Raw genomic sequence first — 26,240 nt, 5'->3', positions numbered from 1 at the left:
ATGCTAGCAAGTGAAACCAAACAATGACTTATCTCTAAGCTCATTGCTTGATTTCTAACTAAACTCTACACCAACTACCATTTTGGGGTAGGATGTAGAGTTAGTTGTTCTTCCTAAACCTACCAAACCAACAATTGGTTGACCTCACACGAAGTTAGACTAACTCCCCAAAGGGAAGTTAGCTCATGATCCTTGGGACAAGGATTTATGAACTAAGAAAACACAAAAGAGAAAGAGAAAGAGAAAGAAGAAAATCCACAACCAAACTCACTTATATTATTTCTTAGAAGAACAAGTGTTCCTCCATTAAAACTATTATGTTTTTTTTTAATAAAAACAAAAACTTACTTCTCCTTTTCACTAAGGAACTAAAATAATGTCATGTGAGGAAAATAAGTCAAGGGAGTAATTGGAGTGTCCCCACATTTGTCTAATTTCTTCTCCATTTGAGAGAAATCTCATTTCCTCCCACGTGAATTATCAAACCACATTGATTCATTTTATCTACCACATTAAAACAAAGTGACACCTTGCATTTTTTTCACTATTAACACCTAATCTAATTTATTACATGCAAGGTGTTAACTTTGCACCAATAATTTGTTATCTTTGTCTTGACATGCTCCATGATTGATGACTCATCCAATCTTGTGGCCCCAAGATAGTGGGTCCATGTGCAGATCCAATGGCGTCCGGTATTTTGGGCAGCTTTTACAACTTCCCGCCTATCGCGTAGAGTTCATCGCCCTGATTGTCTGAGCAACTCTCTTGTCGCATTCGGAGTCCTGGTTCGAGAGGTAGGAGCTTTGGAAGTTTGATACTTCTACGTGGATTTGGGAGAATTCATATATACGCCGTTCCTCGTGGCTTTATTGTAGGTTTAACCAATATTTCCATGTTTACTGCAAATACCTGCAAAAGTATGAAAACATATTTATTTCATGATTATTAAACACATAATGAACCAAATTTATATGTCTCAATGGGGTTTCATAATACACGTTTGGGTGCTTATCAATACCCTAAAAACTTCCTTGATGAGACAGCGAAAGCATATTTCGCAGGGTTGAGTTTCATACAATACTCTCGGAAAACGTCAAATGCACGTTTCAAGTGGGAGAGATAATCTCCCCGTTTCAGGCTCTTGATAAAGAAATCGTCTACATACACCTCCACAATGTCACCTATCAATCTTTCAAACATTTTGTTCACCAAACGCTGGTACGTGGCCCCCGCATTTTTCAATCCGGACGACATGACCTGATAATAGTACAGGCCATCCTCAGTTGTGAAACTTGCATGCTTGTTATCTTCATCATTCAATAGGATATGGTTGTATCCAGATGATCCATCTGTGAAAGATAACAGTTCATGTCCATCCATCGCATCTACCAACTTGTCAATCCGCGGTAGAGGGTAACTGTCTTTTGGACATGCGTGGTTTAGGTCGGTGAAGTCAATACATATTCTCCATGACCCATTCTTCTTATGTACTGGGATATTATTAGAAATCTAGGTGGGGAAATTGATCTCCCTGACAAAATTAGTTGCCTTTAATTTTTCAACTTCGGCTTTTATTGCTTTGGATCTGTCGGCACCTATCCTTCTCGGTTTCTGATTGATCATTAATGCATCACTACGGACATTGAGTCGGTGGCATGCCACATGTGGGTTAATTCCTGACATTTCTTCAAAGGAAGTGAATTAGAGCCTGACGCTCTTCAGAACTGAACAAGATACCGATGAAAGTGGTTTTTAGCAAGCTGCCTCCCACAATTTCCACTTCCTCTCATGGCTCCAGTGAGGGGGGACCCTCCTTCTCTCTTGGGACTAGGTTCGGGAGAGGTGGATCCAACTGTATTTGCTATTTGGCGGGTTGCCCCACCTATATTGGTTTAAAAGGGAGTGGGGACTACTTTGTCACCAGTGCATAGCTTGCTTTGGCAGCCACCTGATCCCCTCTGATTGTCATAGTTGTCCCATTATATGGAAACTTCAGACATTGGTGATATGTGCTGGGAACAGCTCAGAGTTTGTGCAGCCAAGTCCTACCCAAGATCATGTGATAGGGTGTGTTAGCTTATACCATAACAAAATTTATGATGAGAGTTACCGAACCAGTAGCAACGGGTAGCTGGATCTCCCCAACTGTTAGAGCTTTATCCCCGCTAAATCCATATAGGTTGGAGTTGGTGGCGACCATCTCAGAATCAGGAATTTGCAGCTTTTTGAATGAGTCGTAGTATAACACATCTCCTGAGCTGCCTGGATCAACCAATATGTAATGCAAATCATAATCTCCAAAAGGAAGTGTCAGAACAAGTGCATCCTCATGTAGGCTCTGGATGTTACGACAGTTAGCCTCAGTGAAGAAGATAAGCGGATCTTTGTGGGGTACCGTGTTGACCTGTGCACCCATAGTCAGTTCGTTGTTCATGATCATCATTTGCTTGGCGATGCGCATCTGATATCGCGCACCTTTTTCAGTGATTTGCCCACTTCGGTTGCTTGCCTTTCCAGAAATCATATTTATCTAGAGGCGGCCATTGAGCGGTCCAGTTCCTGGGGGATCCTAAACTGACATGCTGATCTCCTCAAGCTGTACTGCGTTCGCCTGTTCATGTGCTACAAACTGCTTCAAATACCCCCTTCCATTCAGATCTTGTAGTTCATTTTTCAGAGTCCTGCAGGCTCTGGTGCTGTGACTCTTACTCTTATGGAACTTGTAGTAGGTCCTTTGGTCTCTAGTACCCAGGGAGCCTGGCTTAAACAGAGCTGGCCATTTGAGGTAACTCTGATTCTTGATCGAGTCCAGAACCTCATCAGGCATTTTGTTCAAAGGGGCAAAATTTATGTCCATCAAGGGAAGAGCCTCTTTAGCTCCTTCCACACGTGGCTTATTCTGTGGTTTTCCATTTGCACTACTGGTTACATTCTAGTACTGTCCTCTAGGCATCCGTCCCTTTGATAGGGATTCAGCCTTTTGGCGGCCACGATGACGGTCTCTCTTCAGTTTTTGAGGGGAAGAGTTCCCTTCTCGAGGGGGCCACAGGAGTTGTCTGACTAGCCTTTTTTGCTTCCTGACATCTGTTCAGGACATCCTCCTCCCACTCTACATGAGTCTCAACCCTGTCTAGGAGTTCCTCTAAATCACGAGGTGGTTTCCTGGGGAAGGGATCCGAATAAGGCGTTGTTTTCATCCAACCCTTGTTTAAAAGCTATTATGGCAGTCTATTCGTCGCAAGACTCTATCTGGATTGAAATTTCCATGAATCGTTGCATGTAAGACCTCAAAGCTTCTCCTTCCTTTTTCTTAATGTTGAACAATGCGTCAATCCGCTTTGGTTGGTGCTTGTTGCATGAGTACCAGTCTATGAAGGTCCTAAACATTTCTTCTGAGGACCTGATCTGCCACTCAGGTAACCTGTGGTACCACTAGAGCGTAGATCCAGACAGGGAAGCTTTGAACTCTTAACACATGACGTGGTCATACCTTTCATATTGTCCCATAGTTGCTCGATATCTGAACACGTGATCCACCGGATCAAACTTGCCATTGAAGACACTAAACTTCGGTTGCCGGTAACCGCGGGGGTAAGGCTTTCTCATTATTTTAGATGTGAAAGGAAATCTGCCTACCCCCATTATGGCGGATTGAACAAGGGAGTCTTGCATTTTTCTCCCTTGCCTGTCATCTAATGCATCTGACGGATCAGGTCATTCTTCTCAGTTTCCCATGCAGTTTCCTTGGTGGAATGCTTCTTGGTCTAAAGCTCTTTTCCTGTGCCAAGGGTCAACGTCACGATCCTGATCAGTTGACTCTGGTTAGGATGTTGTATCTGAGTCCTCATCTGAGTTGTTATATTCCGACTCAGATGTCTCTGGCTATCATTGATTATACAAATCTAAGTATCATTGATACTCTCTCTTTGTTGGAATGTATTGAGAAATTTCATTTTCTGATGATACAAGTCTAAGTATCATTGATACTCTCTCTTTCTTGGAGTGTATCGAAAATTTCATTTTCTGATGATACAAGTCTAAGTATCACTGATACTCTCTCTTTGTTGGAGTGTATCAAAAAAATTCATTTTCTGATGATACATATCTAAGTATCATTGATACTCTCTCTGCCATAGTCAGCATAATCCCCACCCCATAAGTCTCTTGGAAATACTCATAGTTATATAGGTATATATTATCAAACATATAACCCCATGAGTTTCGGAGGGCAGGCATATGCATCCCAACAACAAAGACTACCAAAAACTTACTGAAATCCATTGTTATATCATCAATGGTGACAGAGAACACTTGTTCCCCATCCGATTGATAAAAGAACTTACAATGATCATAGAAATAAGCAGTAAGTTTAGGAGAATAAGAGTCATTGGCACTTACCATTAGATTCTGCCATCCTGACTACACAATCCTATCGCAGAACCAGTATCCATACGTGTTACTATCGAGCAATTCATCAAAGGATTGCTCCAATATGATTGGAAGTGATTTCATAGCAAACAAACACACTCTTGAACTCCTGGAAGTAACCTTGGAAGACCTTAGAAAAATTAAAAACTGGAGGTCTTGTTAAGGTAAGGGCGCGGGCGCACTAGGAATAGCCTATGGAAAGGCGCGGGAGTGCTCAACTCTGACTCTGCATTCCAATAACTTGGGCGCGTGTGTGTTTTATGTATAGGCAAAAAGGGAGTGCAGGCATGCTCCTAGTGTTGTTGCTGGTGTGAAGTAAAAGTGAAAGGTGCGAGTGAAAGGTGTGAGTGAGAGGTTTAAAGCATCCCATGTATTTATAGAGCTCTAGTTTCTTAAACCAAGGTCCTCAAGGTTCCCTAATGGATACGGAAAGCGATGGAATAAAAAAAAGCTTCTAAAACCAAAATAGAAATAGGCTCCAAAATCAAACCTATAGCTTTTAGGCTGAAATTAAAAATAGCAATCATCAAAATTTCTAATCCTTGAGGTTGCCAAACCAAGAGTAGCCAATTCTAGCTACACCCTATTAGCAACATGCTCACACAACCCATATTCTCAAACCCTTGCAATATTAAATTCCAAATATAGGTGGATAGGGTAAAATACAATGCTAAACAAATAATGACACCCCCAAACAAGTCGGGAAGGTGGGATTCATGAAAAATAGATAGCATGCTTGGACAAAATTTATACTAACTTGAAATTTACATAATAACCAAATACAAAATCCAATATTAACTACTTAACTAAACAACTTGGAATCAAATTCTACTAAAAACAGGAAAATTTCCTAAAACAACAATAATCCAATCAATAACTAGCCACGAGATGCGGAAGGGCTAGAGTCATCTGTCCTGCGTCTACGACGCTCATGCCTGCCATAGTCAGCAGAAGAAGAACCCTCATGAGGTGGCAGGCGCCGTAGAACTTCTACTTGAAATGTGCATTGTTGCTCCATAAAAACATCCATGGCTTCCTAACGCGCATTATTACTCTAGACGAGAGTCTCCATGTTAGCCTGGAAGTTTGCTTGGCTACGGACAATAGTACCTTGCCTAGTCTGGATAGCCTCAAAGAGGTCATTCAGAGAACGTTGGCCTGTAAAAATCATCTCATACTCGTTATGGAGAGTTCCCAAGCCATGATGAAGTAATGAGACGAGGGCTATATCCGTAGTAGCCCTTTCCGAAGCGTCTGCATCAAAACATGATGTGTCTTCCTCATCTTCCTCCTCCGATACCATCTCAGCACCCAAAACCTCAGGCAAATGCCACTCCCTATGATTACACTCCCGATAAATACGTGCATTTTCATGCAACTTCAACATCATTTTACTAGTCTTCGGAACACATCCCCAATACATCATAATCTTCGTAATCAAAGTAGGGAAGGCAGCGGTATTTTTACCAACCGATCTAATCTCACTTATCAAAAAGTAAAGGATACAAAACTCATACCTCTTGTCACTTATTTCCAGAGAATGTGCAGACAATTCGAATTGATGTCACTTATTTTCGTGGTGGCAATAATATTCCTACCAACCCACTGAGCCACAGCCAGCTGGTTCCGTCTCAGAGACGTCTGACGAACACAATGCGAGTTCGGATTGGAAACTCCTTCCAAGACAGTCTCCGTTATCAAATAAACGATTGCACCAAACTAAGATTCCTACATCGTGAGTATGATTGGTCTTTGCCCAATGCCCGTAATCTCAGACAACACTGCTGTAGTCAATTCCCTCCGACTACCATTCACCCTTACAAAAATCCAACGACCCTCAATCTCCCTCTTCTTATAAAAATCATACACCAAATCAGTGTGATAAAAGTCCTATGTAGTATACCACAACTTTTCCCACCTCCTAATCTGCATTTCGGTATCAAAAAAGGGTGAAAATTGTGTTGGGTTAAAAGCTTGTTCCGGAAGAATCTTTGGGGTTTGAGGAGCCATTGAGTTTTGGATTTGGAAATTGGGGTGAATTCAAGGTGGGGGATAGTGAATGAATCACTCAATCGAGATATGAATAGGGTTTGTGTGGAGGTTAAGGCGCGGGCACGCTAAAGTTGGTCTAGAAATGAGGGTGTGCACGCTCAAGGTTTTCTGGGTTCAGGCTTGTTCTTGAGTATGGAGGCGAGAAAGAGAAAAACAAATCGTGGGGGTTTTAAAAGGGGGTCACGTGCGGGGCACGTGACCACATAGGGTTTAAGCCGTTTGGGCCCAAGCCCAAAACAAATCCTGTAATGCCCATCCTGTCCTATGCCTCGTAAAACTTAAAACTAAAATTTCCGATTCGTTAACAGTCCGATTTTTGTGAATGAGTTATGAAAACGATCAGCAAAGAATGTACAATCCAATGATCTATAAAAAAACACTCAAATCTAACCGTGGTTAACATATAAGAAGATGGAAAATGCCTCGAAATGCATGAATGACATAAGTTATATGATCAAAAGAAATCTAAATTCAGAGATAGTGTCAACTCGAATCAAAATACGACTAAACGGCATAAACAACAAGAATAGAAAGTTGAGCACTCAAGAATGGAAAGACCAAACACCCCACCCCCAAACAAATTTTTGAAAACAATGTTTAGAAAAATTTGTTTTAAACATGGGTCTTTTAAAGTCAGATTCCCGAGACTTGTTAGATTACTATTTATAGGGTTTTAATATTTTTTTATTTTTTATTTTTTATTTTTTGTTATTATGAATAAGGTTTAATATAAAGGAAAACGATAAAGCAATAAAAACATAAATCACTCCATAGAGAGACATGACTCAAAACCTGAGAAAACATGCAAGAGTGGAAAGCATGAATTATGTTAAACGTGGACTTAGGATCCGATACTTACAGCCACAAACTCCAAGGGGAGGGCCCAATTACCTTAATGGTGCACTTACCAATATATGGAAATGAGAGGAAGTACACCAAACATCAAAGGTCAGTCCTCATAAACAGGGTCATGTAAAAGGACATCCTCCACATCTAGGGATATTAACTTGTGAAAATGTTTTAAACGTTCTCCATTAACTTGAAAGGTATTGTTGTCCTTGGGATGTACCAAGGTGATTGCCCTATAAGGGGTGACTTCAGTAACCAGAAAAGAACCAGACCAACGGGTTTTTAATTTTTCTGGGAAAACATGCAAATGGGAGTTGTAAAGCAAAACCTTTTGACCAACTACAAATTTTTTACGCAAAATCTATTTATCATGAACACGTTTTATGTTAGCTTTATAATCCTTCGCGAGATCATAAGAATCGCTACGGATTTCTTCAAGCTCATTTAATTGCAATTTGCGTTTGACACCCGCCTCATCAAAATTGAAGTTCAGGCTTTTTATAGCCCACATAGCATAATGCTCCAATTCAATGGGCAAGTGACATGGTTTTCCAAACACAAGTCTAAAGGGAGACATTCCTATAGGAGTTTTGAAAGTTGTCTGATATGCCCATAAGGCATCTGTTAGATGCTTAGACCAATCTTTCCGATCAGGATTTACTGTCGTTTCTAATATTTTTTTAATTTCCCTATTAGAAACTTCTACTTGGCCACTAGTTTGTGGATGATAGGTGTTTGTCACCTTATGGGTAACTCCGTACTTCTTAACTAAATAAGCAACAACTCTGTTGCAAAAGTGTGTTCCGCCATCACTGATGATGGATTTAGGGATGCCAAACCAATAGAAAATGTATTCCTTAACAAAAAAAACGCAATTGTCTTATGGTCATTGGTACGGCAAGCCATGGCCTCTATCTATTTGGAAACGTAGTCCACGGCAACAAGAATATAAATAAAACCGTGGGAAACAGGAAAAAAACCCATGAAATCAATGCCCCATACATAAAAAAATTCCACTACCAGAATGGGATTTAAAGGCATCATATTATGTTTAGTGATACGCCCAAGTTGTTGGCAATGAACACACGTCTTGCAATGAACTTGGGCATCTTTAAAAAGGGTAGGCCAATAAAAACCACATTGAAGAACTTTAGCTGCCGTTTTCATACCACTAAAATGGCCACCACACTCTTTGTCATGGTAGAAGGATAAAACTTCATTATATTCCCACTGGGGAATACAACGACAAATAATCTAATCCGCACAATACTTAAAAAGGTAGGACTCATCCCAGTAGTATAACTTAACTCTGGCCAAAAAAATTTTACATTCATTTCTTGACCAAACATCAGGAGTAATATCATAAGCTAAAAAATTCACAATGTCGGCATACCAATGTGCAGAAAAAATATAATAAAGATGTTCATCAGGAAAAGAATCAGGTATGGACTTAGAATCACTATCACTGTCGTTTGTTAGTCTAAATAAGTTATCGGCAACTACATTTTTGACCCCTCGTTTATCCTTAATTTCTAGGGTAAACTCTTGTAGGAGAAGAATCCATCAGATCAATCTTTGTTTAGCATCCTTCTTGGCTAAAAGGTACCTAAGAGCTACATGGTTCGTGTAGACTAAGGTCTTTGTACCAACCAAATAAGGACAGAACTTATCTAAAGCATAAACCACAGCTAAAAATTCTTTTTCCATAGTAGTACAATTTCTTTGAGCATCGTTTAATGTCTTACTAGCATAATAAATAACAGTGGACTTATCATCTAGTTTCTGGCCTAACACAGCACCAACAGCATAATCGCTAGCATCACACTTAAGTTCGAAAGGTTTAGACCAATCGGGAGGCTATATAATCGGTGCAGATGTTAAAGTAGCTTTTAATGTTTCAAAAGCCTATTTGCAGTCATAATTGAAATAAGATATTGCATCTTTTAAAAGAAGATTAGTTAAAGGCCTAGCTAATTTAGAAAAAATCTTGATAAAACACCTATAGAAATCTGCATGGCCTAAAAAGGCTCTAATGTCACATATAGTCCGTGGTATAGGTAGAGACACTATTTTATCTAATTTGGCCTTATCTACTTCTATGCCATCACTAGATGTAATATGACCTAGAAATATTCCTTTCTTTACCATAAAATGACATTTCTCCCAATTTAAAACCAAATTCTTGTCCTCACACCGTGTTAACACATTAGAAAGGTTAGACAGACAATCACTGAAAGACTTTCCATAAATAGAAAAATTATCCATGAAAACTTTCATAAAGTGCTCCACCATATCACTAAGTATATGAAGCATACACCGCTGGAAGGTACCAGAAGCATTACAAAGGCCAAAAGGCATCTGTTTATAAGCATATGTTCCAAAAGGACATGTGAAGGTAGTCTTGTCTTGGTTGTCAGGATCAATAATGATTTGAAAATAGCCAGAGTAGCCATCTAGAAAACAATAATAAGCATGACCGGCTAAACGTTCGAGCATCTGATCTATAAAAGGTAAAGGAAAGTGATTCTTTCGTGTCATGGCGTTTAAGCGTCTGTAGTCAATACTATGACAATTTGATAATTATAAAAGCTTGTTTTTACTATATCTTAACTAATTATGCTATGAATAAGTAAAAACATGGATTTACTCTAGGTGTTTATCAAAGTTCTACTCTCGATTATCTTATAATAAAAGGGAGTCAGAATTCGTTCTACTCCTAGTTTCTTAGACATAACAGTTTCACTAAATTAACAATTCTATAATATCAATGAGATCATTTGATTAAATTATACTAATATGGTGAAAATAGCTAATTACGATATGCTAATTAGCTAGCTAATTACTCCCTTTATACTATGGCAATTTGATTATAAGATGTGAATGAGAAGAGAGGTATTAGAAGGATTTTATTCCACCTTGATTAAAACTTAATAGGCTAGCATAGATTTGTTATAATCCTAATCTTTATGTTTTCACATAAAGGTTGGGTCTTTTTAATTCCTAATTATTCATGGCAATCTCTACCAACTAATAATTAGCATGTGAGGGAATTTAAACCCATTCTCATGGTGAATTAACTACCTTCTAGAGTGGAATAGATTACTACAACTTATTCTACACAAACACATCAAGTCTTCATCAAGGCTTTATCAAACCCCTCTAATGGAGTTTAGCTATGAATTATGAGACTATCATAATTAAAAAGAAGAATAAGAAGAATAAGACATAATTGAAGCAATATAAATAACTTGACTTTATTAATGGTGGTTAGGCTAATAAAACAATAACTAGGTTTTAACTAAAGAAGAAAACTAATTTATTATCTAATGGGAGAGAGCTAGAGTTTTGCCTTAGTCCTCTTTTTTATAGAAGAGGGCAAGGTTTACAATTTCGTGCATGGGCTTTGGAGCTATGTTTTGGGCCATTAAACCAAGCCCAAAACCCAATTACATAAGTCCAAAAAGGGTTTCTCTACTAAAAATTACTGCAACAGCCTTTTCGTCTAGTTTTACTCCTCTGATTGGATCAAGGACTAGACCATTAGAAATCGCTTTCCGAGCCTGTCGTTTTGACATGTAGTAAGTCTAATTCCAAAGTCTGAGCCTAAAGATACGGCTTGCGGAAGTTCTATTGACTTTTCTGCTCTATTTCTGCCCGCGTTGACTTTGACTTTTCAGCTTTGATTGGGTTTTAAAAAGACTTTTTCTCCTTGAAACTTGGGCTTTAACCAGAGAACTTCTTAGCAGCCAACCTTTGCTCCTTTATTTTGCAAAAGTGGCATATTTCTTTACATATTTGACTCCAATACCTGAAATACACAAAAACACATAAACAGTACTAACTCTTATTTATTATATACATAAGTGGTCTAAATATAATATTATTAAAAGGTTAAAACTACAATTTTAGGCTTTTATCAGAAGGGATGAGATGATTATGAGTTAAGGGTTGAACCGCCTGGCGGCTACCTACGTATCTCCTTGTTTATTTTGGAGAATCAAACCCTATTTTGCGTAGTTCCTAAGAGCGAATCCTTATGGTTTATATAGAAAGAGCTACGAGAGTCCTAGGGTTAGGACTGACCTCACTGCTTGTGAGTTCCCTTCCATCTTTGGACTCCGCCTTCCTATTAGGATTCCTCTCCTTAGGGAAGTCTGAATCTAGACCATATCTTATGAGAGGTAAGTTTCCTTGTTGATCATAATGTCCCAACGTGTATGGGAAGATTACACATAAAAGGTAACTCCTAAGATATGTCATCACGATTCCTTCCTTATCATCAGAGATTGACATCTTCAATCTCTTTCTATTCAGGAAATATCTACATCAGTTCCTAATGACTTGGAGAATTATTATACTTAGAGGCGGTTAGCCACGTGCCTAGCACATGTCCACTAAACACTCGTGCTAAGCACGAGATCACTTATCAACAGAACTGATCTGATGGTCCTCGTCTAATTCTGGACATCTATAGTCTTAGGTTATTTCCCATACATGTGTCATTTATTCAATGACGGAAAATCCCCTTCACAGACGTGTTGATATCAGGCACATAAAGCCCTGATATCGAAAGAAATGTTGGTATTAGGCATATCGCCAAAAGTCCTGGTATCAGAAACAGTGGCAGATACCAGCATATAAAGCCTTGATATCGACAAAAATATTGATATCAGGCATATCGTCAAAAGTTCTAGTATCAAAAACAGTGGCAGATATCAGGCACATAAAGACCTGATATCAATAGAGATGTTGGTATTAAGCATATCATCAAAAGCACTGGGGTCAAAATCTGATACAGAGCCTGGGCACAAAATGTTCTGATATTAGATATATCATCAAAGGCTTTGGTATCAAAAAAATTCAAATGTTTAAGGTATGTGTTTCAAATTTTTTTAAGTATCAGTGATGATCCTTTTGTTTATGGGTATCATAAATTTTTCATTATCAAAGTTATATTTTCTAAGTATCACTGATATTAGGTTTTGGTTGCACTGGCAAAAATTTGAAATTTATAAGCATAGATAGCAAGTTAATAAACAATTTATTCTTCATTTTCATATTCAAAAAGTTAAACAGAACAGTGGAAACTGAATAATCGAAAGAAAGCATCAGTCGTCATCTTCATTTTCATCTTCATCTTCATCGTCATGCTCATCATCACCATCATCACAATCAGTAGAGGATCCATCATTTCCTTTTTCATAGCAATATGGGTTTTGAAGCCACTCATCTTCGTATTCTTCTTCTTCGTCGTCTTCTTCTTTTTCTTTCTTCTTCTTTTTCTTCTTCTTCTTTTTCTACTACTTCTTTTTCTTCCTCTTCATCATTGGAATACTCAGTGGTTGGGCAATCCGGCCAATGAGGCCATTCCGAAAGGACCATAAAAACAGCAAGAGTAGTAAGAAAATAGGAAAGGAGAGACATTTTTCTGTTGGTTTTGTCGTTTTCAGTAAAAAGTTTGTAAGACGCAAGTTAGATTTATGTTTTTTGATAACCTTTTTATACAAGTAAGAGATGGTAATGGTGTTTAGCAAGAAAACGAGAAAATTTAAAGGTGATTAGCAAGAAAACGAGGGGATTTAATGGGATCAGTTGAAAAAGTAATTTTTTGGTTATCTGTGCCAGGAACGGTTTAAAAGTGTTAATTCATTTAATGGTAAGTAAGAAAAATTTAATGGGTTTTTATTTCAATGTATGTTGGAGTTTGAGTTCATTTATTAAGGATAATATGAGTCTTTAAGTTTCAAAACAGTGGGTAAGTATTATAAGTTTTATTATCAAATGTTTAAGTAGAATTGATACTCTCTCTTTATTGGAGGGTATCGAAAAATTTCATTTTCTGATGATACAAGTATAAATATCATTGATATGCTCTCTTTGTTGGAGTGTATCAAAAAAATTATTTTCTGATGATACAAGTCTAAGTATCATTGATACACTCTCTTTGTTGGAGTGTATCAAAAATTTCATTTTTTGATGATACAAGTGTAAGTATCATTGATACTTTCTCTTTGTTGGAGTGTATTGAAAATTTCATTTTCTGATGATACAAATCTAAGTATCATTGATACTCTCTTTTTGTTGGAGTGTATTGAAAAATTTCATTTTCTGATGATACAAGTCTGAGCATCATTGATACTCTCTCTTTCTTGGAGTGTATCGAAAATTTCATTTTCGGATGATACAAGTCTAAGTATCATTGATACTCTCTCTTTGTTGGAGTGTATCAAAAAAATTCATTTTCTGATGATACATATCTAAGTATCATTGATACTCTCTCTATTTAAGGGTATCAAAAATTTCATTTTTTCAAAATTATATATTATAAGTATCATTGATACTCTCTCTTTGTTGGAGGTTATCGAAAATTTCAATTTTTCAAAAGATATATATTTTAAGTATCAATTATGCTCTCTCTATTGGAGGGTATAAAAAATTTTAGTTTTCAAAAGTTTTATGGAAAGATATTGGCGGTATAGAGTCTCGAAGGGTTATATACTCAAATCCCAATGATATTCAGAAATATAAGAGACAGTAAGTAATAAAGATTGAGGAAGAAGCCAATTGTATCAGTATTACAAAACAAGGAACAAAAGTTTAATTGTTAAAGGGAGGAATATTAAGGAGATTATCCACATCAGCTAAATCAGCATAAATGGATTGGGCAGCATCAGCAGAAACACGAGAATCTAATATAGCTACTTGGTCAGGATTAGGAGTCACAGTTGGAATTTCTTCTTCATGAGCATCATCAGAAATAAGACAGTGTTCTACAAGGACAACATGAGGAACATATTGTTTGAAAGCTTCCAGCCGATCACCTAGGAGGTTTAAAGTTGAAGCGACCTGGTTATATTCATTGTCAGAGGCTTCCTAATACTTAGCCTTTTCTTTAGCAAAGTCATCAGTAGTTTGCTTTAGGATCTCAGCATGTTTAGTGGTTTTCTACTGTACAGTCTTTTCAGCATTTTCAGACCGAATTTCCAGCCGATCTACTTCGTTATTTAGCTGATCGACTTCTTTTTTCAACCGATTCATCTCTCGATTCAATCTATCAACTTCATGCTGCTGATAATCAACTGTTTTTTTAAGACGACCAAGATCACAGTTTTGTTTGTAGTGCATTTCAAACTAAGCCAGGGTGGCCACTTTAGCCTATAGAAACAAGGGGAATAGATAAGCAAATAGAAAGAGATGAAACCATTATAAAATGATAAAAGAGAAAGTAAGAATACCTTTTCCATATGCTCACAAATTAAAGTCAGGTGTTCAGCGGTGGTTATATCACACATGGCAATTTTATCATTAGAAAGAACACAATTGGTAGACAGTAACACCCAAATCCTCACTGGCATTATCAACAAAAAGCGAGGCGGTCAAGGGGATATCACTTCCATCAATCAAATGGAAAACAAGTTTGAAGAGGTGACTAGTATCGACAAAGGGAATAGATTCAAGACTTTGACCAGCATCAAGACAATTTTCACCCCAGACAATTTTTCTTTTCTTAGAACTAGAATGAGTATGGGTATCTTGTGAAGGAGCAGGAGGATGCTCTTTGGAAGGAGCAGTATGCTTATCTTTGGAAGAAGCAGTATGAGTATCTGGGGGAGGGGTAGAGGACTTATCCTTTGGAGCATTAGCCGACACGGTATCGGCAGCCTTCTTTTTTCTCTTATCAGCTAATTGGCGATCAACATTTGGGTTTAGCACCACTCGAGGTGCCATATCTGTATACAACAAAATGTGCTAGTCAAATATATCTTGCAAAAATGGATATTGATAAAAGTCAATAACTTATTTTTTTAATTTGTGGAAATAGATCTGGAGTCATTTTAAGGTTGTTATTTAAGTGAATCAATATAGCCTTGGGGAAGAATAGGAGGTAGTTCATGCAAAGCGAATGAGGATAAAAGGAAAGAAGGATCATCTAGAGGATTTTCTGAAGGAGATTGAGGTGGAAGTGGCGACTGACCCATTTTATGAAGAGCCCTACTTTTGAGAACATAGAGAGGGGCGTGATAATTATTGATGTCTAGAAGAGGAACATCATCTTTGGGATTGCCTTCTTTATAATCCCCAGTCTTGGCATCGATTTCTTCATCAGTTCCTTCCAAAAGTTGGAGTACTCTTTTCGAGTTCCCATGAGCCTTATCGAAGTGAGGAAGTAGAACTGAAAAGATACAGACAGGTTTGGGTCAGATTGGGATTCTGATATATAGATATCGAAAATAAACATAAAGGATGGTATACCTGAAGAATTGAAAACTTGATGTTTCAGAGGAGGAATGGCTTCAGTATCAGCACTTTCCCAATCACCCAAAACTATGATAGGGTACAATGTCCATTCCTTATCGCTTTTACAATTTTTTCGGAGGATACCCTTAATTTCTCTCTTTGACTATTTTTTGGAATAAAAGTATCCAATGTGTTTCTCACAGAATTTATAGTGCATAAGGATGTTGGATAATTTGATTCTATAAGTTTCATATTTGTCTGAGGAGAGGTGGCTATTGTAATAGTTACAGACAAACATCAACCTCCATAAATTACCCATACCCTGACCTGGGGAAATTTTCAGATGGTTTAAAACTTCTCGATCGAGATTTGTCAGAGGAAATCTCAACCCTGCGACGATTTGTCCAACAGTGACAATGATACCTTGCTTAGTACCGCTCTGACATTTGGTATGTCTCCTAGTACCAGCATAGTGTTGAAGATAAAGGGAATAGTATTCGATAGGCGGCCTGGATTAAAGCTAGATTGGGCCGTTTGATAAAAAAAGGGGATAAGACCATGTTTCCATCGACTAGTATTTTCAACAATATCGCGCTCAGATTCGGAAGCACTAGTTTCAAAAGGATGACAAGGAATTCCTTCCACAACATAATCTAATTCCCAGGAGGTCTGAGGTCGATATGTCGTAGTGGAAGCAGAGGCAAAGTTATGGCTATCGGTTCTATCGTCAGAATGAGTATCTTCACTATTCATACTATCATCAGAAAGGGTGTCTTCACTCGCTATCAAGATGACTATAAACAAAGAAGTGACGACAAAGGTATTTTTAGTATCGTCAGTTTAATAGGCATATCATATAGTCAATAATACATTTTTGCATATCATAAATATCAATATAAGGGTTTTTCAATCGATACATCCGATACGTAAAACAATATACCAGCAGGTTATACGTTCATATCATATTAGGTATGTAAAGATGCAAACTTTTAAGCATTTTGAAGAATGATATAGTGTTTTCTGCTATTATGTAACAAGAACATACACCGATTTATAGTTTTCAAGTTTCAAAAATCTTCAAATCCATAAACTGATGGTTTTTATGTTCTTCAGAAATTATATAATAATGTGGGTTTTAGAGTAACAAATAAAGTGCATGAAGTAAAGAATGTACCTTACTACTTGCAAAAGATTGGTCAATCTTCTGCTGGGAAAACGAACGGAGGTTTGCAAAGATGAAGACGAAAAAGTATATTTTTGGTTTTTGTTAGGTAGTGTATAGAAGAAGTTGGAAAGATGAGGGAAAGAAAATCGGGTTATTCAAACTTTTATATTTAAAATTTGGACCGGGTTGGTATCCAAGCCCAGATATGAAAATAAGTGTTTCTGATATGACCGCTTCTCGAAAAGTTGAAATTTGAAGTGAAATTTCAAAATTTCGAGAGGGGGCGATGTAGTGGGCAAATATCGTGCCTTTAGATATTTTATCTGATATTTGAAAACTCGACATATCGACATAAGGGTCAATATCTCGGTATATTTCGTGGTTATTTCAAATATTTGCAAATATTGAGCAGGAAAAGAAGGAGAAAGACAATGGACACGTGTCAGGAGTTGATTGGGTCAAAGCTAATTGAAGACACTATATAAAGACTAGATGAGTAGAAAAAAGATTCATTCGATCATTCCCACAAAAATTGTTAGAAAATAAAAGAGAGAAACAGAGCAATTGTAAACTTACATCATTGATAAATAAAAAGCTTTGTTTCACTTCAATTCAACCTTATTCAAACCATAGTACAAAATATCAGGATATAGGTATTTATCGATACTCAATTTCTGGATATGTATCGTGGATATATCCCTCTCTTTGGGGATATTTGACATTGTTTCACATGTAAATATCGTGGATATATCTAAAATATCGACAAATATCGTAAATATTGTAGATATTTCTTGATATATCATGATACATTATTTATATTTATTTAAAATATAATGGTAAATATTAAATAAAATTGTTATATACACAAAATATCGCTAAATATCTCCAAATATCCTCAAATATCTCAAATATCACAAATATCGCAAATATCGTCAAAATATCGTAGACATTTGCAGTCGTATATATCTCTTAACATATCGTGATATTTATATATCTTTTTCTGAAATATGGATAGATATCCCCAAATATCGCGATATATCGGGATATTTTGTACTATGATTCAAATTACATTTCTATCACTCATCTTCAGTTACAAACAATAATTCGTGTGATCTGAGATCAATCATCCAAAGATTGTTCTTAGACATCGCATTTTTGTATATATAGAATTACACAATCGTACTGTGTTTTTTAATTGGATACATAGAGTACTGTGTACATTAGGTTGAAATGTTAGATCAGGGAAATAGCCGGACAAGAATTGAAAGTTGGAGATTATCGAAAAAAAAAAAAAAAAAATCGAAAGTTAGAAACAATTAGGACTTTTTTAATGAACCCGGTTTGACCAACAACCCATTTTAACTCATGTGGTGCCCAAGCCCAAATAAAATCAAACATTTCTAGACCAAAGCCCAACAAGCACTCACTTGGGCCCAGCCCACCCACATCTCCAAATCCATTATAAATAAACAATCAACAAATATTCAAACCTCACATCTCAAGGAGTAACTCTAGAGGACAAATCGAGGGGGGGTGGGGGGGAAGTAACTCTAGAGGACACCCTTTTTTTTAATCACTGACAAGGACCAGGTAGATGAAAGGTCAAGTATACCCTTGATGTGAAATTAAAAATTGCTCGAGTAGATGAAATATCAAGTATACCCCTACTAGGAAATAATTAACGGCCCGGCCCAATCGAAACAACTCGGTGTATATAGTATGAACAATCACCGTTTATACATTAACATGAGCTATGAACACTCATTGTTCATACCAATTTGAGGTATGAACAATCAATGTCCATACCTCAACATAATGTATGATCAGTAAAAACATATATTGGACTATGAACAACCATTGTTTATACCTCAACATGAGTTATGAACAATCATTGTTTATATCTATTTGGGGTATGAACAATCAATGTTCATACCTCAACATAATATATGATCAATAAGAACTTTTATTGGAGTATAAACAATCATTGTTCATACCTATTTGGGGTCATTGTTCATACATCAACATGAGCTATGAACAATCATTGTTCATACCTATTTGGGGTATGAACAATCAATGTTCATACCTCAATATAATGTATGATCAATAAGGATACTTATTGGAGTATGAACAATGATTGTTCATACCTATTTCGGGTATGAACAATAATTGTTCTTATTGTTGATACCTATTTGGGGTATAAACAATCAATGTTCATACCTTAACATAATATATGATCAGTAATAAAACATATTGGAGTATAAACAATCATTGTTTATACCTCACCATGAGTTATGAACAATCATTGTTCATACATCAATATATTGTATAAGGTATGTTCACCTATTTGGGTATAAACAATCATTGTTCATACATCAGCATAAGGTATGAATACTCATTGTTCATAGCAAAACAACAGAAAGGGTAAAATCGAAAAATATTTATTTCAAATCTAGGTCATTCTCACCATGAGTTATGAACAATCATTGTTCATACATCAATATATTGTATAAGGTATGTTCACCTATTTGGGTATAAACAATCATTGTTCATACATCAGCATAAGGTATGAATACTCATTGTTCATAGCAAAACGACAAAAAGGGTAAAATCAAAAAATATTTATTTCAAATCTGGGTCATTTGTCATTGAGGGTTATTTTGACTCGAAAATTGGTTTTCCGGGTTATTTTCACCCAAAATTTGTCCTTGCGTGATTATAAAAAAAAACTATGTCCTCTAGAGTTGTTTTGAATCAAAATTGGGCTTTGGGACCAATTTCTTGAAAAGAACAAGAGTGGATCTGATGTTAACGATGGGTCTATTATTGACAGACCCCATTTTGTGGTGGGCAGACCCGGCCCAATTTGGGGTCTGTAATTGTGTTGGGCGCAACCAAGAGTGTTGGGCAGATCCGATCACCAAGGCTCGATAAAGAAAAAACCCCCGGAAATAACCGGTTACACATTTTCTAGTTACCTTCTTTACGTTACATCCTTCGTCTCCGTCTCCGTCTCTTATAGACTTCGTTAGCTTATAGACATTTGAGTTGTAAATACCATAGTCCGTAAGTTATTTTATGTCATGAAATTCAATCATTATTGTGTTCTGTACTTAAATCTGTTTTTACTGAAATTCTGATTCGCATCTCACTTTATGCAGTGACGAAGGCAAGGTTAGGAAAGTTTTGAAAGCAGAGCCCCTTCCAGATGGATCTATCCATTTCTTTAATCTAAGTAATCCTCTTAATTTCTTACATTCGATAATGGCTTGAGATATTTGCTTGAGGTTCATTTATTATAATTGGTTCTTCCATAATACTGTGAACTCTAATTGTATGCTCTCCTGTGCTTTATTTCTTTTCTTGAAGGTGTACAAAACAAACTTCTGAATGTGGATGAAAGCATATATATCCCTGTCTCCAAAGCAGAGTTCACTGTACTAGTCTGGGCTTTTAACGTAAGCATGCATCTCCATCAATCCCATTAGTTTCTGTAATTCTAGAGTAGTATTATATTTCCTTGGTTACTCGGATGCCAGAGAAGCAAGTTTCACTATAATCCCTTGGTTAATGCAATGGTAGAGAAGCAAATTGGATTACTGTTAAAAAATTGAGGAAGATCTCAAAAACAGAATTGAGGGTTAGTTTGTGTTTGTTTTTTACTTAGACATTCTCTTCATATCCTAGATGTTGTTTGCTTCAGTTGGTGAAAAATCTGTGTCATCAATGATCAAAACATCCTATTGGAGGATATTACTTTATGAAATAGTTCCTTTTAAAACTAATCTCTCAAATGCTAGCTACTGCTTAGATGATTCAATGTTTCTGGTATTAAGGTACTTGGCCTTATTAAATTGGTAATCCATCTTAAGTTGATAGTGTTTTTAGCCTAATCCTTCTCACGGGGATTTGTTTTGGTGTCATCACCTTGACTGTTAGTATCTGTTTTTGGTGACAATATGATAAGTGGTAAGCGACTAGCTGTCGTGCTTCCTTGTGAAAATTTGGTGCTAAGTTTATGCTTGCGTAGTTGACATAGATACTAGTTCTAATAGTCTGTTTTCTAAAATGTAAATATAGATACTATTTTTAATGGTCTGTTTTCTAAATTGTACATAATTTTTGAAGTTATTTTTTTTGTTTTTCGTTTGTATTGTATTAATATTGATTTCAAGAAATTAGAGGTTAACTGATTTCTTTGGAGACCTTTTGAACTCATTTCTTTCTAATGTCTGCAGTATATTTTACCATTCCTTCTGGGCTGGCATGCTTTTGCAAATTCAATTAATCCAGAGGATTCAAGCCGTTTCAACAACTCCCAATCTAGGGCTGACCTTGAATGGAGCCGGTAGCGCCATGGTTCCCTGCTGAACGAGAGAAGATGATTACTTAAAGTTCTAGTACTGTATGTTACTAAGTGCAGACTACTTCCAAAGGCTTTACATTTGCCTTTGCTGGAAATCCTCCCAAGAAATTTTGCAACAAAATTTGACTTAGGAAAGGTGTTTGGAACCATCTGGGACTTTGTAGCTGTGTATTGCATTTTTTTTTTGGATTGGCAAGCCTGTTAAATGAGATCAGCTTTCGTATTCAGTAAGTTTTTTTTTCAGATTTAATTAAGATCAGTTTATAATAGATGATCTTTAATATTTATGCGATTAAGTCATGTAGACTAAACAAATAATACAGGAGATGCAATTTGAAGACCCAGCCAGTATAATTGATATAAACCTACATCATACATAGATATGTGTCAAATGCATTCCAAAATTTTATAGAGCAACAAGCCAACAACATGGTAAAGTTCTCAAAACAAAAAACACAATTCAAGAATGTTCTGCAAGAAAAAATACGATATATTCATAAATTACATCAAAGAAACAAGGCTCTTAACATGAGCACACTGACCCGTATTTTGCGTTCACAACACTCACCTTCCATTGTCTTGCTTTTAAGTTATAACCAAATATCTCCTTATATGATGCATAGACTATTACTTCACCATTATTAAAAATCCCAACAACATCATACCAACAAAAAGGAGGGGGACTTCCAACATATTTGTGGACGTACTCCGGCAAACTGTCGATTCTAAATGTTCTTTCCCACTTCCCAGTGTTTTATATCCTTCAGAACCCATACATCTAATGGAAATTCATTAATGTCATCCCCTTCCTCATGCCCTTGTACAATGGATAGAAACCCACCTAGTTCTATGAGTTGAATGGCTCCTACAGTTGGGAATTTAAGCACTTGAACCTTTCCACTGCATACATTAAAGGACACTATATCTATTATTGAACCATGGTTCACGTACAAGATACCATCAACAGAAATACGTTCACCTTATGTCCTCGAGGATTTCTTCTCATCTCCGTATCATCTTTGGCTTCACTTCCTATTGCAACTTCTTCATTTTGAATATTTTCCCTCATTTGGTCATCTTCCATTCCTCTCTCTTCTTCATTTTTTTTTTTTATCAGAAAGCAGGGTTTTTAAGAGGTCCCTTACCCCTATATTATTAAAATGAAATCATAAGCTTAGTTTCCATTACATTCTCTCGCATACTCTTTCCCTATAGCATCTTCATATACTATTTTTTTTACATCCTCCACAAAAGAACTAGGAATTAAAACAATATATCTGCCAGCTGGGATATTAGCAGATATTGCATCTGCTAGCCTATTACATTCCCTAAAAACATGTATAATAGAAAATTGCTCCAGTTCCGTTATCATTTTCCTTATGTTTCTCATCATATGTGTTGCTTCCCACGGGTATTCACTTTTGTTAAAAAATGATACCACGTTCTGTGAGTCAGTTTGTACTTTCAGTCTGCGCAAACCTTTCTCCTTAGCTAGTTTGATGCCTTGCTGGACTCCTTGGAGCTCTATCAGTGCTATATTTTTGTATTCTGAGCTGCCATGGGCAGCACTGATCACCTCACCTTGATCATTTCTAATCACCGCACCCCATCCGCCTTCACTATTCTTCAGCGTCCCATCTGAGTTTAGGTTGTATATTCCAGTCATTGCCCTCTCCCACTTACATCTGACGTATCTGATTTTCTTCTCTTGTACTTCAATATTCCACAAGTTCATAAACCTTTCTCTGTCAGGTCCTCCTTCCATCTGCAGATTTATCGAAATAAGCTTCGTTCTCACATCCTTAATAACCAGTTTGACAACTTGAGCTGCTATTAACCACGTGTTATTGAAAATTCTATTATTCCTCTCTCTCCACACCCAATAGTGATAGCCTGTAAACAACAGCCTCAGCGCATCTTGTTTGAGTCCTCTTCCTGCAGTAGCTTTCACCACCCATTGTATCTCCTCCTTCCAAGTACCTGGTCGTGTTCTTGCATAGCCCCCCTGTGTCAGCAGCTCTGCCCATACATATTGTCCATACACGCAATCAAAGAACAGGTGGTTCTCGTTCTCCGTTTCTCGGCAGCATAGCACACATGTTTCGTCTGTAACTGTTTTCCATTCCTTGAGCTTTTGTCTCGTCTTCATTCCCTCCGTTAATGCCATCCATGTGATAAAAGAATGTTTTGGAATCCGATGTGTAAACCATACAATGTTGTGCCATTCCACCGGGACTTTCGTATCTCGTACACTCTCATATGTTTCCTTCATCTTGTAGTCTCCTGATAAAGTCGGTGTCCATACTATCTTATCATGTCCCTCTGCCACTTTAACATCTTCTAGCATCTCTGTTATAATACCTGGTAGATGAATATAGTTCGGTACCCTCCACTCCCCATTCTCTATCAGTTCTGACACCTTTGCATTCATATTGCAAGTTGATCTGTACCGACGCTCCTGTGGAAAATATTCTTTTAGAATTCCAACTGGATGCCATGGGTCCATCCAGAAGCTTGTTTCATTTCCTTCTCCAATTAAGTGCATAGCAAAGAATGACGCATCCTTCCTGAGCTTTAAGATGTTTCGCCACACCCACGAGCAATCACTGGGGATCTTTATGTGCCAGAAGTTCCTCCCTCTGATAAGATTTTTCTTCACCCATTTCACCCACAAACTGTCTTTATCACTTACAATGTGCCAGAGATGCTTCATTGTAGCTGCTTGATTGACCCTTGCCAAATCGCTGATTTCCAATCCTCCTTCATCATAAGGATAGCATATCTGTTCCCATCCAATGAGTGAATGAGAAAATGAACAATCTGTCCCATTCCATAAAAAGTTCCTGCATATTCTGTTCACTTCCTCAATAGTTTTGAGTGGTATAATGAATGATGAAAACCAATACACACTCAGACTATTCAGAACTGACTTATTAAGCTGCACCCTACCTGCATAGGATAAGAAGCATCCTTTCCAACTCTGTACTCTATTAGTCAGCCTAGTAATGAGTGGTGTACAATCAGTCGATTTCAGTCTTGTAGTAATAAGCGGCAATCCAAGGTACTTGACTGGGAGCTTGCCTTCTCTCATGTGTTCATTAAATGGTTCATCTTCGTGTTCTAAAAAACTCGGGTCTTCCATTTTACTATTTCAAAGTTCCTCCACTTAGGGTATAGTTTATGGATTAGGGATTAGGAATGAGGGAAAAGAAGAAGAAAAAGACTAAACAGGTGGCTCCAGATTACTTGTATTTAGTTGGGGGGTGCCCAACACAAATTATGATTTTTTTGGTCAATAGCAAATTTGTAAAATAATTTTTTTTTTGGGGTCCGTATTACACAAAATGGGTTGTGCCCATAGCGAATACCTTAATGATTCTGATTGTTTGAAAGTAACAGCCGGGTCTACCGAAACAAAGCTTCGTCATTGTGTTCGTCTTCCTGCAAAGGTTTGTTCTATTAATGACACGTGTTCTTAAATTTGTTCACTCATTTTGTTCACCTATGTTTTGAAAGTGTGTAGGATGGTGAGGTAGAAGTGGAAGCATATAAGCAAGGGACGACAAAGATAGAGCTGTGCAACAAATGGAGGAGACAGGGGAGTGTCACTATGGAGAGCTATGCCAGTTTGCCCATGGAGTTGATGAGTTGCGCCCTGTGATACGTCACCCAAGGTACAAGACTGAGGTTTGCCGCATGATCACCTCTGGTCAATGCCGGCTCTGAGGGGTAGGCAGCATAGGCGGCTAGGGCCCCCACGAAATAGCCCACTAAAAAAGCCCCCACTTGGTATGACCAATGCAACACTAGGTCCAATTTTGTGTAAAATGCCTCTACCCGGAGTCAAACTTGGGCTGAAATGAACAAAGTGTAAAGTTCTAACCAGTAGATCACTCACATTTTGATGTTGAGAGAACTTTGATTTTTCACTAGATATTTTGAGTTTTACAAAAGCCCGATTTTAAAAATTCGCCTAGGGCCCCCACAATCTCAGAGCCGGCCCTGTCTCTGGTGATCCCTACCCTTATGGTCATCGCTGTCATTTCCGCCACTCTCTTCATCCCAGTCAAGAGAAGGAGGCTATTCTCTGATTCTTCAAGCAACTTAACAGTGGACTGATGAGTAATGGAAGTAGAGCTTAACAAGTAGCTTATGCATGAACTTAATAATCATAAGTGTAGGGGCGGCTCTGTGGGTAGCCAAGATAGGCGGACAGCTAGAGCCCCAATGTTTTTGCTCATAACTAGGGCCCTAAATTCAGTGATGACTATTACTACACGTTTTATGCTTTCTCACTATCGACTAAGAAAACCACTAGTTTGCTCAAAAGACAGAAAGCGTACTACATAATGGCATTTTCTTCTTCTCCAACCTATTAATTCACCTCATTTTAATCAACTCTCTATATAGGTATTTTGTAGGATCTCAAAGGTAGGGGGGCTTCACATTAAGTGCTCGGCTAGGGCCCTTAAGAACTCAGGGCCACCCCTGCCTAAGTGAACCTAGTTACAACTTAGCAGACTGTGCCATGTTCTCTATGCCCATATGCTAGTATTCTAGGTGTACAAATAATTGGGACTAGGCAATCTATGTTTCTTCTTTCATCTGGAAGCTCATTGCCCAACCAAATAGCTGACTCTACTCTCAACAATCCCCAGCTCTTCTCACAGTAAATGAACATATACTTTGTGAGATTCTGGTTCCATGGAGATGTAGTCATATCCAACTTTTATCATGTTACATATTAGATGGATCTGGGATCAGCTGCAGATTTGAACATAGTCAAGCAGGTCAGATCATGTGTTCAGTGTTCCCGCTATCAGATTTCAGAACTCAGATGCTTGTAATGAGATCTTCTTTACTAAGAAACAAATGAGCTGTAACACTTTACTAGTTTCATATGGAAATTACAACTAATCGGTATTGTATCCTGCTAAAAAGTACGCAACGAAATTATGATGAGACAAATTGCTTATGCATGAGCCAATTGTAATGAGATCAGAAATTCTTTTTATTTTTTTGCACGAGCCAATTAGTTGATAAAGAGAGAGACGCCAATATCTAACAGCTTTTGGCCTTGACATAAAACTGACCTGGAGGAGTATCCTAGTAGCCAGGGACGGAGCCAGGAATATGGGTTAG

General features: G+C 37.4%; 2 long non-coding RNA genes across 2 annotated transcripts; both read left to right on the top strand.

The window, feature by feature from the left end:
- The first annotated feature begins 19,588 nt into the window (after positions 1 to 19,588).
- Positions 19,589 to 20,169, top strand: LOC147504476 (uncharacterized). Its single transcript, XR_015193052.1, has 3 exons — positions 19,589 to 19,798; positions 19,894 to 19,967; positions 20,102 to 20,169. It is a non-coding gene; the product is annotated as an uncharacterized LOC147504476 (long non-coding RNA).
- Positions 20,170 to 21,080: 911 nt separating this feature from the next.
- Positions 21,081 to 26,013, top strand: LOC147504475 (uncharacterized). Its single transcript, XR_015193053.1, has 3 exons — positions 21,081 to 21,325; positions 24,498 to 24,547; positions 24,622 to 26,013. It is a non-coding gene; the product is annotated as an uncharacterized LOC147504475 (long non-coding RNA).
- The last annotated feature ends 227 nt before the right edge of the window (positions 26,014 to 26,240 follow it).

Source organism: Coptis chinensis, chromosome 4 (assembly GCF_015680905.1).
Source record: "Coptis chinensis isolate HL-2020 chromosome 4, ASM1568090v1, whole genome shotgun sequence".
NCBI lineage: Eukaryota > Viridiplantae > Streptophyta > Magnoliopsida > Ranunculales > Ranunculaceae > Coptis > Coptis chinensis.
The sequence above is the reverse complement of the archived record's forward strand: the minus strand, read 5'-3'. Positions and strand labels throughout refer to the sequence as shown.